The sequence below is a fragment of the Ailuropoda melanoleuca genome, chromosome 1, assembly GCF_002007445.2.
Source record: "Ailuropoda melanoleuca isolate Jingjing chromosome 1, ASM200744v2, whole genome shotgun sequence".
NCBI classification, from domain to species: domain Eukaryota; kingdom Metazoa; phylum Chordata; class Mammalia; order Carnivora; family Ursidae; genus Ailuropoda; species Ailuropoda melanoleuca.
In genome coordinates this window covers 186,627,437-186,638,581 of record NC_048218.1, presented here as the reverse complement: position 1 = coordinate 186,638,581, position 11,145 = coordinate 186,627,437, and the positions used below count along the sequence as shown (strand labels likewise).

The window sequence follows — 11,145 nt, the reverse complement described above, 5'->3', positions numbered from 1 at the left end:
TTAAAAAAAAAAAAAAGAATAACATCAGGGACATTAACCAATAAGGGCTTTCCAAAGTAAGAACGTTCCAAATCCTCATTGGAACATCAGCCAAAGGATTATATTTTACCTGAAATCTGCTAACACTGAGTATTAACTTTTTAATCTAAGGTTTCTCACAGAGAGAGAATAATTTCTTTTAATGCCCTTCTCGGTTTTTCCTATTTCTGAAGATAGTCCGAAAGGGGGCTGATAAATCGTATTTAAAATCCAAATTGTTGGGGCACCTGGGTGGTTCAGTGGGTTAAGCGATGGACTCTGGATTTCTGCTCAGGTCGTGGTCTCAGAGTCATGGGATCAACCCCACATGAGGCTCCTAGCTCAGCACAGAGTCTGCTCGAGATTCTCTGCTTCTCCCTCTCTATCTGCCCCTCCCCCTGCTCTCTCTCTCTCAAATAAATAAGTAATCGTTAAAAATAAATAAATAAAATACAAATTGTGTTTCTAAAAATGAGGAGTTTCAGAGATTTCCTCTGTTGATAGTTTCATAAAATAGAAACAAAGTAATGAAATTCCTTCATCTGCCATGTTATATTCTTTTGCTCTTTGTCTGATCTCTATATATTGTTATGAACAGTTAGACCAACTTAGACCACTCTTAGTTATGAATCTCAGTTTAGACTTTCCTTCCTCTAGGAATCGTTTCATGACTCTTTCAAATGTTAAACACTTACTGGAGAATCCTTTACTCTCCCCAAAATACAGGACTTATGCAAGACACATTAGAAGAATATAAACGTTTAATGTTATCCAAATGCATTTCCAAAGTATCCTATATTTCTTCTCTTACAGTACTTAGCATGCACCGTATTGAATCCGCTATTTAATTTTTTTCCTCTACTAATCTTATAAGCCCTATGAAAACAGAAAACCTGCCTTTACTGTTTGTTATATCCCCAGAGCTTAGTGCAAAGCCTGACACTCAGTGTGAACCCCGTAAATACCGGAGAGAAAATGATAAACTCAAATAAAGGCTACACGAAATTTCACATACTGAAGTTCTGACTCAGGACAAATATTTGAATTTTGGACAGCATGAAAAAATAAGAATAAGCCAACAAAACCACCAAAAATCACAGAGGGATGGTAGATACATCTAAATCAAGTATTTAGGAGATACTATAAAAAATGTGAGACATAGCAGCAAAACCTACCAATAGACAAAGAACATTCACCATAAACAAGATGAAAATTGTACCAGTTATTTTGTCACAAGTTTAAAAAAACTTAATGAAGCTATCTCTTTTGTGAAGGAAGTCACCAAGGAGAAACGTAAGAACTCAGGGCAAGATAGTAACGCAAAGGGAAAATAATGTGGGAGTTGTTAGAACTCAGGAAAGAAGTAGAAGGAATAAAAAAATCACAGAAATGACAAATTTTGAAGAAACACAAAGGAGAAGAGAAACTGGTGAACATATAGTAAGTGACATAAAGAATACAAATGTAGGGGTGCCTGGGTGGCTCAGTCATTAAGCGTCTGCCTTCGGCTCAGGGCGTGATCCTGGCGTTCTGGGATCGAGCCCCACATCAGGCTCCTCCAGTGGGAGCCTGCTTCTTCCTCTCCCACTCCTCCTGCTTGTGTTCCCTCTCTCGCTGGCTGTCTATCCCTCTGTCAAATAAATAAATAAAATCTTTAAAAGAAAAAAAAAGGATACAAATGTAAGAATCCAACATAAAGAAATGGAGTTAAAGAAAGTGGAGGAGAATTAGATGTAATAAGTACAGAAGACAAGCAAAATGAGCCAATATGTGCATAACTGGAGACTCCAAAGCAAAACATGGAAAGAAAAAATCTATAATATTTAAATATTCAGTTCCAAAAAAATGTTTGCTGAATATGCATACTAGAAAAGTGCATGGTCACCTAGATCAAAGTGACTCAGAATGATCAACACTGAGCAATATCCTGGTCAGGTTACTGTTTCCAAGAACTTCCTTGAGGATCTACTTAGGAAATTGCTGGAGAAATCATGAAAAAAAAAAATGTCAGTCAGACTGAAATCATCTGTTATAGAACTTTGGCTAAAATAAAAATGGTGCCCCAATTCTCTGGCAAATGTTTAAGTTCATATTTCATCTCCTTTAGCCCAATACACTTGTTATTTCAGCGTCTTCGATGAGTCTTTTCTGGTGCCTCTTTCTTCGGGTTTCTCTTAATCAGTCTTTTCTCCTCACGTGCCTTGATATCTTGGATTTTGTTGTTGTTGTTGTTCCAGACATTGTATTTGCAAAACTGATTGTATAAATAATTTCAGTTGGGGCCTAAGATAACATCAGCTTCTGCCAGAAGTGATTTATCTTTTGTTTCTGCAGGGGGGCACTATAAACATGGGATTATCCTCATCCAATCCCAGAAACTAACTTCAGTCTCTGTGAAGGCCCCTTTATATACACTTACCCTAGCTCTGGGGTTGTATCCTCTGGGACCTTTCTTCAAAGCTACAGACATCTACCAGAGCCCAATTTATTTCATAGGATTTGGACTCCAATTTCTGCTTCCCTGGAAGTCTGGAGTAAATTAGGGTGGATTCCTTTCTGACATATTTCACAAGTAATAATTATAAGCAAAAATTTAATTGTAAAAAAAGAAAAAGAAGAAACTACAGAAGTAGCGGAGCAAGCTATGGAGTTTCATATATAAACTTCACATATAAACCCGGAAAAGGAAAGGATGGTCTAATCAACACTCAGAATCCAGAGTCCTCAAAGAAAAGATTGATAACTTTCCCTACCTTAAAAAAATATATATATTCTACATGTCAAGAAATACCATAAGTAAACCCAAAAGGCAATCGGGAAAAACATTTGTAATTCTATCACAGACAAAGGGCTACTCTTACTAGAATATATTAGTGGCTAAAAATAAATTTAAAAAATGAAAAATAGGCAAAGGTCATGAACAGGAAATGCAAGTAACTTTTAAACACATAAGCAGATGTTCCAAATCATCTACAATGAAAAATAAAATTAAACTACTTTGAGATGACACTTTAACTTATCATATTTACAAAAACTGGAAAGTTTGAGAAAACACTCCATTAGTAAGATGATGGGGAAACAGGCAACTTCACACATTGCTGACTGGAATATATATTAGTGCAATTTATATGAACAAAAATTCGGCAATAACTATCAAAATTACAGAAATCTCTGATACAATAATCCAACATATGACATTTTTCAGATATACTTGCACAGGTGAAAAATTATATAGATGCACACACTTATTCATTGCAGCATATTATCTAACAGAAAGAGTTTACATTTGTAATATCAAAATATGTAACAATATGAGAAAGAGCAAATAAATTATGGTATGAGGACTATAATCATTGTTTTTACTTTCATTGAAATACCACAGCCCCAACAAAATTGAAATAATTATTAATAATACATACTAAAACCAGAAGCACCAAATAACACAAACTCTGGTTCATAAGAAATCAGCTAAAGTAAATAGAAATTTGCGTAAGTATTCTACGTTGATTTTGCAGAATTCTGTATGGACAAGAAGAAGAAGAGCTTTGTCAAGAAAAAGAGAGAATGAAAAAGAGATCCTGTTGGAATATATCATCCAACAGTACGTTTTAGGGAAGTGTGTGAGAGGTATATTTTATAATCCTTTCAATAACAGAAAATAACTCTCAGTTGCCTTCAGAATTGAATGACAAATTATCTTGAAATAAAATTCTTTTTTTTAAAGATTTTATTTATTTGACAGAGAGAGAGAGACAGCCAGCAAGAGAGGGAACACAAGAAGGGGGAGTGGGAGAGGAAGAAGCAGGTTCCTAGCGGAGGAGCCTGATGTGGGGCTCGATCCCAGAACGCTGGGATCACGCCCTGAGCCGAAGGCAGACGCTTAACGACTGCGCCACCCAGGTGCCCCTGAAATAAAATTTTTAGATCAAAACCTTTTTCCTTCAAAATTCCACTGAGAGGGCCTCCTTCACACCCTATACTGGACTAGGTTAAACACACACTCGCAAATACATCTTGCATTTCACCTTATGCTATAATATTACATACATACATAATTATTTCACTGATAAACTTCGTCCCCACCATTCTGGAAACACCACAGTAATAGGGACTGTGATTATTTTATTTGCCTCTGATTCACCTAGGTTTGTGTATACACAGAGTAAGTATACAGTACATATGTTTTTAAATGAATAAATAAACAAATGAGTAAAGAAAGTACCTATATATATCTTCCTCTAACATTTAGCATTAGAACAAAGGCATCTAAACAAAGGTAAATTTTGCTCTGTAGTAAATAAATTGCTCTGTAGTAAATAAATTGCAATTCTAAGTTCATGCTTGAAGGATTTTTAATCCTTTTTTTGAATTTGGTAAGAAATTTGTCTATGTGTGAAGCTTCTTATAGTCTGTACCATAGAACTTTTTTTTTATATGAAATCATTTGGATTCAAAATTTAAATACCCTTATTAAGACGTAATTATGTCAATCAGTGATGTAAGATCTTGGCCAAAAATGTGAATACAGTAACAGCAACACAGAATGGCCCCCTTGTGCCAGGTACTCTTCCAGGGACTTTATGAATAATAACTAGTTAATCCCAAATTAACTCTCTGAAGTTGGGTTAATTATATAGATGAGGCACCTGAGATAAGCAAAGGTTAAGACAGTTTCCAAAGGAGAGAACCACTTGGGGGACAAGAGATTCTTCATAATGCTTAAATAAGTATCACTTATATGTATATAAAATATGTATGCATATGCATGGAACAGATATATAAAAGAAACTCAGCAGAGGTTACTTCCAGGAGGAATGAAGAATCTACAGTGAGAGGAGGATTAATATTTCACTATAAACACATTTGTACTTTCTGAAAGGTTTGCTATGTTCATATGTTACAGTTCCTGTTAAAAAAAAAATCACCTATCCTGAATGTGTGTGATTTATGCTCCACTTGGCAAGGGATACCAACTGAAGGGAGAAAAGCCAAGGTCCAAACCGTCAATATCACAGCCTTGCCCATGGTCAGTCCTGTTTGAACAGAGAGTATTTAGGGTAATGTATAAACACAAAAAATATGTATTTTATAAATGTTATGAATATGCTTTGGGGAAAATATATTACAAAAATATAGTTTGTTTCCTTTTCTTTGAATTATTTTATATATTAATTTTAAAAAGTCCTTGTGAAATGTATTCTCACTGTAATATATAACTGCTCACAAGTCACTTTATTAATAGAAAGCTGCATTGTGCTTTATCTACAAGTACTGATACTCAGTATTTCTTTGAAAACAGCACCAGCTTTTTGATCCTTATCATTCCAGTTTTATAATCATTCAAATCAAATCAGGAGCAAGTCTCATCATTTTCAAACTATACTGAGGTGGGATGATATCAGTTCAAGATATTGTTTCAGTTGAAAGGGAAAAACACCTGTTAACAAAAAAAAAAAACAAAACCCAAAAAAACAAATATACTTGTCCGTTTCAAAATGTTTCTTTTTTAAAAGCTGTAATCTGATGGACAAGAAATACATGATAGTAGACTTACAATAAGATGAGCCACAACTGCTCATTTTGCCTTTAGTTCAATCAGACTCAGAAAAGAAATAATAATTCACAGGACGCCGAAGGGGATGGGATGGGATTGGCAGTGCTTTTTTCACTTTTGAGATAAGTACAGGCAACACTGAACTGTAAGGAAAGCACTTAATCCCTATCAAAAACACATTTTAAATAAGTATATATCTGATGTAAAAAGCATCACCTCATTTGGAGAGATAAAGGCTAACAATAATAGCTGACATTTACCAACACATTTCAGCTGACCTTACACTCTTCTGTTATCACATTTAATATCCTGTTTTTTTCATGTTCAAGAATGGTGAAACAGGTGCCACCAGGATAAGTGACTTAGTCGAAACAAAACACTCTAGAAACAGAAGAGGAGACCCTCAAATCCAGGATTCTTCATTCTGAGTCCAGAGTTGATCATACAGCATTTATTCACCAAATATTTATTTAGCTCCTCTCTGCCAGGTGCTCCTCAAAGACCTTGGAATGCAATCCTCTTGAGGAACTTACTTGTTACGGGGAGAGACTGATGGTGTCAAGAAGACTAATTTTTTTTAAATAACATTTTGTGATAAATCATATTATAGAAATGAAGAGTATGCTATAATTAAGACTAAGGTTGGGCCTTTTTGAGTAGAGGGATGAGCCCAGCACTAAAGGAGCAGAAGCAGCAGCTTGTGTAGAGCAGAAGGAACAACTTACAAGCAGAAAGAAAAACACAGGCCCTGAGGTTTTAAGAAAGAACTGCAGCTGTTTGTGAAGCAAAAAGGAGGCCTGTGCACTGGACGGTAGAAGCAGAGGGAGAATGGCATGAGCAAAATCTATAGAGGTAGGAATGGGGATGGATTATATACGACTTTATAGATGATGAAAGAGTTTGAATTTTATTCTAAATAACATAGGAATTCACTTAAGGAATTTAAACCAGAAGGAAACTCTAATTTACATTTTTCAATGTAAAATTTGCTGGGCAAGTAAGTAGATGATGGTACTACTTGCTTAAACAGACTTTATAACTTTTACCCAAAGATAGTTTTGAGAATAAAAGGAGGCATCACTGATAGTTACTCTATGACAACGGGTCTACACCAGGATGTCCCAGGTGTATTAGTCAGCTTTTGCTACATAACACACTACTCATTGGATTTAAACAACATTTATTCAACTCACAATTCTAAGAGTAACTGAGAAGCATTTTGTGATCTGAGTCTGCTTGGAGGATTGCCTCTGGGCTCACAGGCAGACTAGAGAAGGCCAATCTGAAGGTGGCTAAATAATCTAAGATGGTCTTTGAATTGCAATAGACTCACATGTCTGCTTGTTGTCAGCCAGGGATATTGAAACAAATATGCCACTGGTGTCTCATTATCCTTCAGGTTGGCTCACTCACAGGGTGGCGATGGGGTTCTACAAGCAACAAAAGTTGAAGCCATAAGACATCTTGAGGTCTAGGCTCATAAATTATGTGACTTATATATAACTCATCATTTCTCCTACATTCAGTGTCAAAGAAGGTCAAGTGTCAATCCCAGATTTAAAGAGTGGGGAGCCAAACTCCACCTTTCAGTGAGAGCTACTGCAAAGTATTGTGGCCATTTTATACACTCTAACACCAGGCACAGAGGAATGTACACTCTCACCGCATTTACTAAAATGAGGAAAACTAAAGGAAGTACAGCTTATTTCCAAGCACCACAAAAAAAGGCTATTCTACCACCCTGATACTTCAAACAGTCTTAGAATTATGAACACAGAGATCTCCTTTGGCAGCTATATCAGGACTTCAAAACACCAAAGAGAATTAACAGTCTGGGAGGTTGTATAGATGGGCCTTCTGTGTTAGAACAAATCCTTTAATACATCCGTATTCTCAGAATGAAGTAGGGATCTTTAAAGTAGATGATTACATCAGGTATATTCACTGAGTACAGTGGTCAAACATAGATGATATCTACCTATTTCTGGTCCTATGCCTACTGGTATCTCATGCTTCCTCTGGTACAAAATACTTTGACAGCCCAAGGATTCTCATGCTTTGAAAGACATGGTGATGACGGTTGCAAAATTAATGACCACACCCAGGCCGCTAACCGTCTATGGCTTTTTCTTATTTATTTATTTATTTGCCCAAATTTTCTTTCTAAGGAAATTTAAAGAAGTCAGGATGAAACTCAAGAGTGTCAGAGCAATAGGAAGGATGTGCCATGGGTCTCAAAATCTGAAATGTTCTTAGCTTTAGTCCTTGTCTGGTACGCTCATGCCTTCTTGCCTAGAGTGCAAGATCTCCACTAGTCCACACTGTCACCACATCCCCATCTCCTCCTGCGCCTGAGCAACAACGAATGGGTCCATATTTTACAGAAGTCTTTAAACAAACAAACAAACAAAAAACTTTCCAGAGTGTTTTGAAGAACTACTGTGTTTAGGAATCACTGATATTATCAAGTTTATAGATGAACCTAGATTCTTCACTTAATCTTGATGCAAGTGGCATTTGTGTTTTCTTGGAACCTAAAAAAATCATAATGTATACATAATTTCCTAAGAAGAGACAAATTATTCTTTCGTTTTCTTTGAATTACTTTTACTAGAGAAAGAGAATTTTGTGTCACTAAATACAAGCATACATCATTTTCTTGTGTTTCTCCTTACTGTGCTTGGCAGATATTCCATTTTTCACAAATGGAAGGTTTGTGATTTCCCTATGTTGAGCAAGACTACCGGAACCATTTTTCCAAGCATTTGCTCACTTCGTGTCTCTGTAATACATTTTAATAATTCTCACAACATTTCAAAATTTTCATGATTACGATATTTCTATGATAACTTGTGATCAGTGATTATGACTCATTGAAAGCTCAGATGATGGTTAGCAACTTTCAGCAATAAAGTAGCTTTTAATTAAGGTATGTACATTGTTTTTTTAAACACAGTGCTACTGCACACTTAACAGACTACAGTACAGTGTAAACATAACTTTAATATGCACTGGGAAACCAAAAAATTCATTTGACTTACTTTATTGCAATATTCACTTTATTTGTGGTGGTCTGGAACCAAACCGGCAACATCTCTGAGGTATGTCTGTAAAGAAATTCTTATAGTAGTGGTATACTTCTCAGATTTCAGACACCTGACTCCTGTAAATTAGATTGTTTCTTTGGGATATGGCTGGCAGATGTCACTTCTATGTATTGAATCTTCAAGATGGGCACATTATTCTCCTGAAAAGAATGATGAAATATATAAAAATGAACAATAGCAATGACAGAGCACAAAGAAAAGAAAATTCTTGCTCAATAACACATAAACTAGTGAAAAGTAGAATCAGTGCAAAAAGCAAGGTTTGCTATTTCTTTCCTTTGTGTACACCAAACACTGTTAAGATAATAGCAATAATGGCTATAATCATTGAGTCCTATACCACAGCCTCCACAAGACTTTTCACTAAGCTTGTTACCAGCATTAGTCTATTAATCTACACAAAATCATGAGGCAGGAATACTATCCCTACTTTAAAGATAAAGAATCCAGAACATAAGAATGTTAAGTAACTTGTCCAACTTGCACACTGGTAAGTGATAGAGCTGGGATGGGACCAGGTCATTATAACCCAAAGCCCATATAGTCAACCATTCTTAGAACCTGAGCTAGAAGGAGAAGAGTAGGGGCAGAGAAAAGGCAGAGAAGGTGACAAGATCTGAAAACATGGTCATGATTTCTCAACATATGCTTAGCAATGACTACAAATTTGACTTCCAAACTTGAGATTCTCCCAAACACGACAATCAATGCATAATTCAGGTAAATATGCAACTACTCTCAGAGGGAAATGAAGGGAACCTCATGTTCTATTACTCTCTTCATCTTCTAATCCTTTACATGTAGAGAATATTGTTAAGCTAAAATGTAGGTGTATTATTCCCTTTGTTTAGGGGGAGGATTTTTTGTTTTTATTTCTATATAATCATACCTGTCAATGAGATGAAAATTTCTCTGGTGCTTGATCAATGAAAAGTAATAGTATTCAAGGACTGCCTACCACATGGACAGAGTTCACTGGTGGGAATTGAGTGATAAGTCCAACTGAGTGGGTTCCTTTCCAAAGGGCAGAGAAGAATCAGTGGTAAGTCCTCCTCTTCCACATACCATTATATGGATCTTCCCACAAGGAAAAGGACATTTCACCAATTTGGCAAGTAGTTCAGGAATTTTTACAACTAAAAACCATAAAGCAAAAGTTAGCCAAATATGGATAATTCCTAGGAATAATTTTATTTGAAAGTGATCTATATCTTGACTGATAGTAAATAGTACAGATCATCTGCATATAGTCTTCACTGGGACTTTTTGCTAAAAAAGACTTTCCAAATGATTAGTAAAGATGGATATACATTTATGTATCTCTTCTTTTTGCTTATTATTTATCTTCTAAATGGGGATTTGTCTTCAAATTTCCACAGAAAATGCTTTAAGTTGTTTTATTAGATATATTCCAAAGAGACGTCATTTCTAGTAAATGGAATATTTTAAATATATATATCTTTATCTCCTCCTGAATTTCATACACAGAGTTTCTCTGCTGCTATTATTATTATTATGTAAGATTTTGTGTGAATTATATTATTAGGAACTGCCTAAGTTCATTTTAGGTACAGTTAACAAACCAAATTTGATTATTTTGTAAGTACCATAAAATCCCCCTTTTTAGTGCCACATGCTGGATCCAGTTATTTGAATGTATCTAGATGAAAACCAAGAGATGGGGACCATGTGTTTTCTGCGAATATGCTCTTATTTCATTACCCCCATCACCTCCTGTTTTCAAAACCAAAGGAGAGCTATAGAAGGAGGTAATGGGGGTAGACCATTTGGTCCAAATATCAAGTGTTTAGAGAACTGTGCATATGTTTTAGCATAGTAAGGTAGGGTGACATTTTATTATAAATACAGACCTCCTAAAATCCATCAGTGCTAGCTAAACATGAGTGAGAGGGCAGGGCCAGGGGCAAGGATTCTCATGATAGGAAAATTGCATGGGTCTTAACAAAACTCATAGAGTTTATTTTCTTCTTCCTTTCTTAATAAAAAATTGTTTTTCTTTCAAGTGCTTCATTTAAATTGATTTCTCATAACTGTTGATAAAGAAAAAAGCATATCTTTTTTCTTTAAACAATTTGATAAAATCTTGTATCTGTAGCTCACCAGAATTTTAAGGTGTGTCGCAAACCCCACTTAAAAGAAGTACATAAGAAACAGATCTACACTCAGCCTATCTGGGAAAAAAAAAAAAAAAAAGCCTTAAAATTCCCTTCGTGGTGCTGAATGACTAAGATGAATTGTCTATGTTAATCAGATTAAATAAGAAATGGCCAAATATCTATTATGTGCTGCATGGAGACAGACACTGACAATCAAAGCTAGAAAGTTTTAATGAGGAAACTTAATTAAAACACACATCATCTTCAAAAATAGGAGTCCTCAATTTGAGAAAAATCACTGCCAAACTTAGCTCAGCTGTACTAATTAGCAGAGGTTGGGAATTCAGAA

At 35.5% G+C, this 11,145-nt stretch overlaps 1 long non-coding RNA gene across 1 annotated transcript in view; it reads right to left on the bottom strand.

The window, feature by feature from the left end:
- The window catches only part of LOC117804391, a 78,825-nt gene that overhangs the window by 62,112 nt on the left and 5,568 nt on the right, over positions 1-11,145 (bottom strand). The window contains exons 2-3 of the long non-coding RNA XR_004628767.1: positions 8,614-8,819; positions 6,906-7,002 (exon numbers count right to left, since the gene is read on the bottom strand). This is a non-coding gene — a long non-coding RNA (uncharacterized LOC117804391). The remainder of the gene's footprint in view (positions 1-6,905; positions 7,003-8,613; positions 8,820-11,145) is intronic.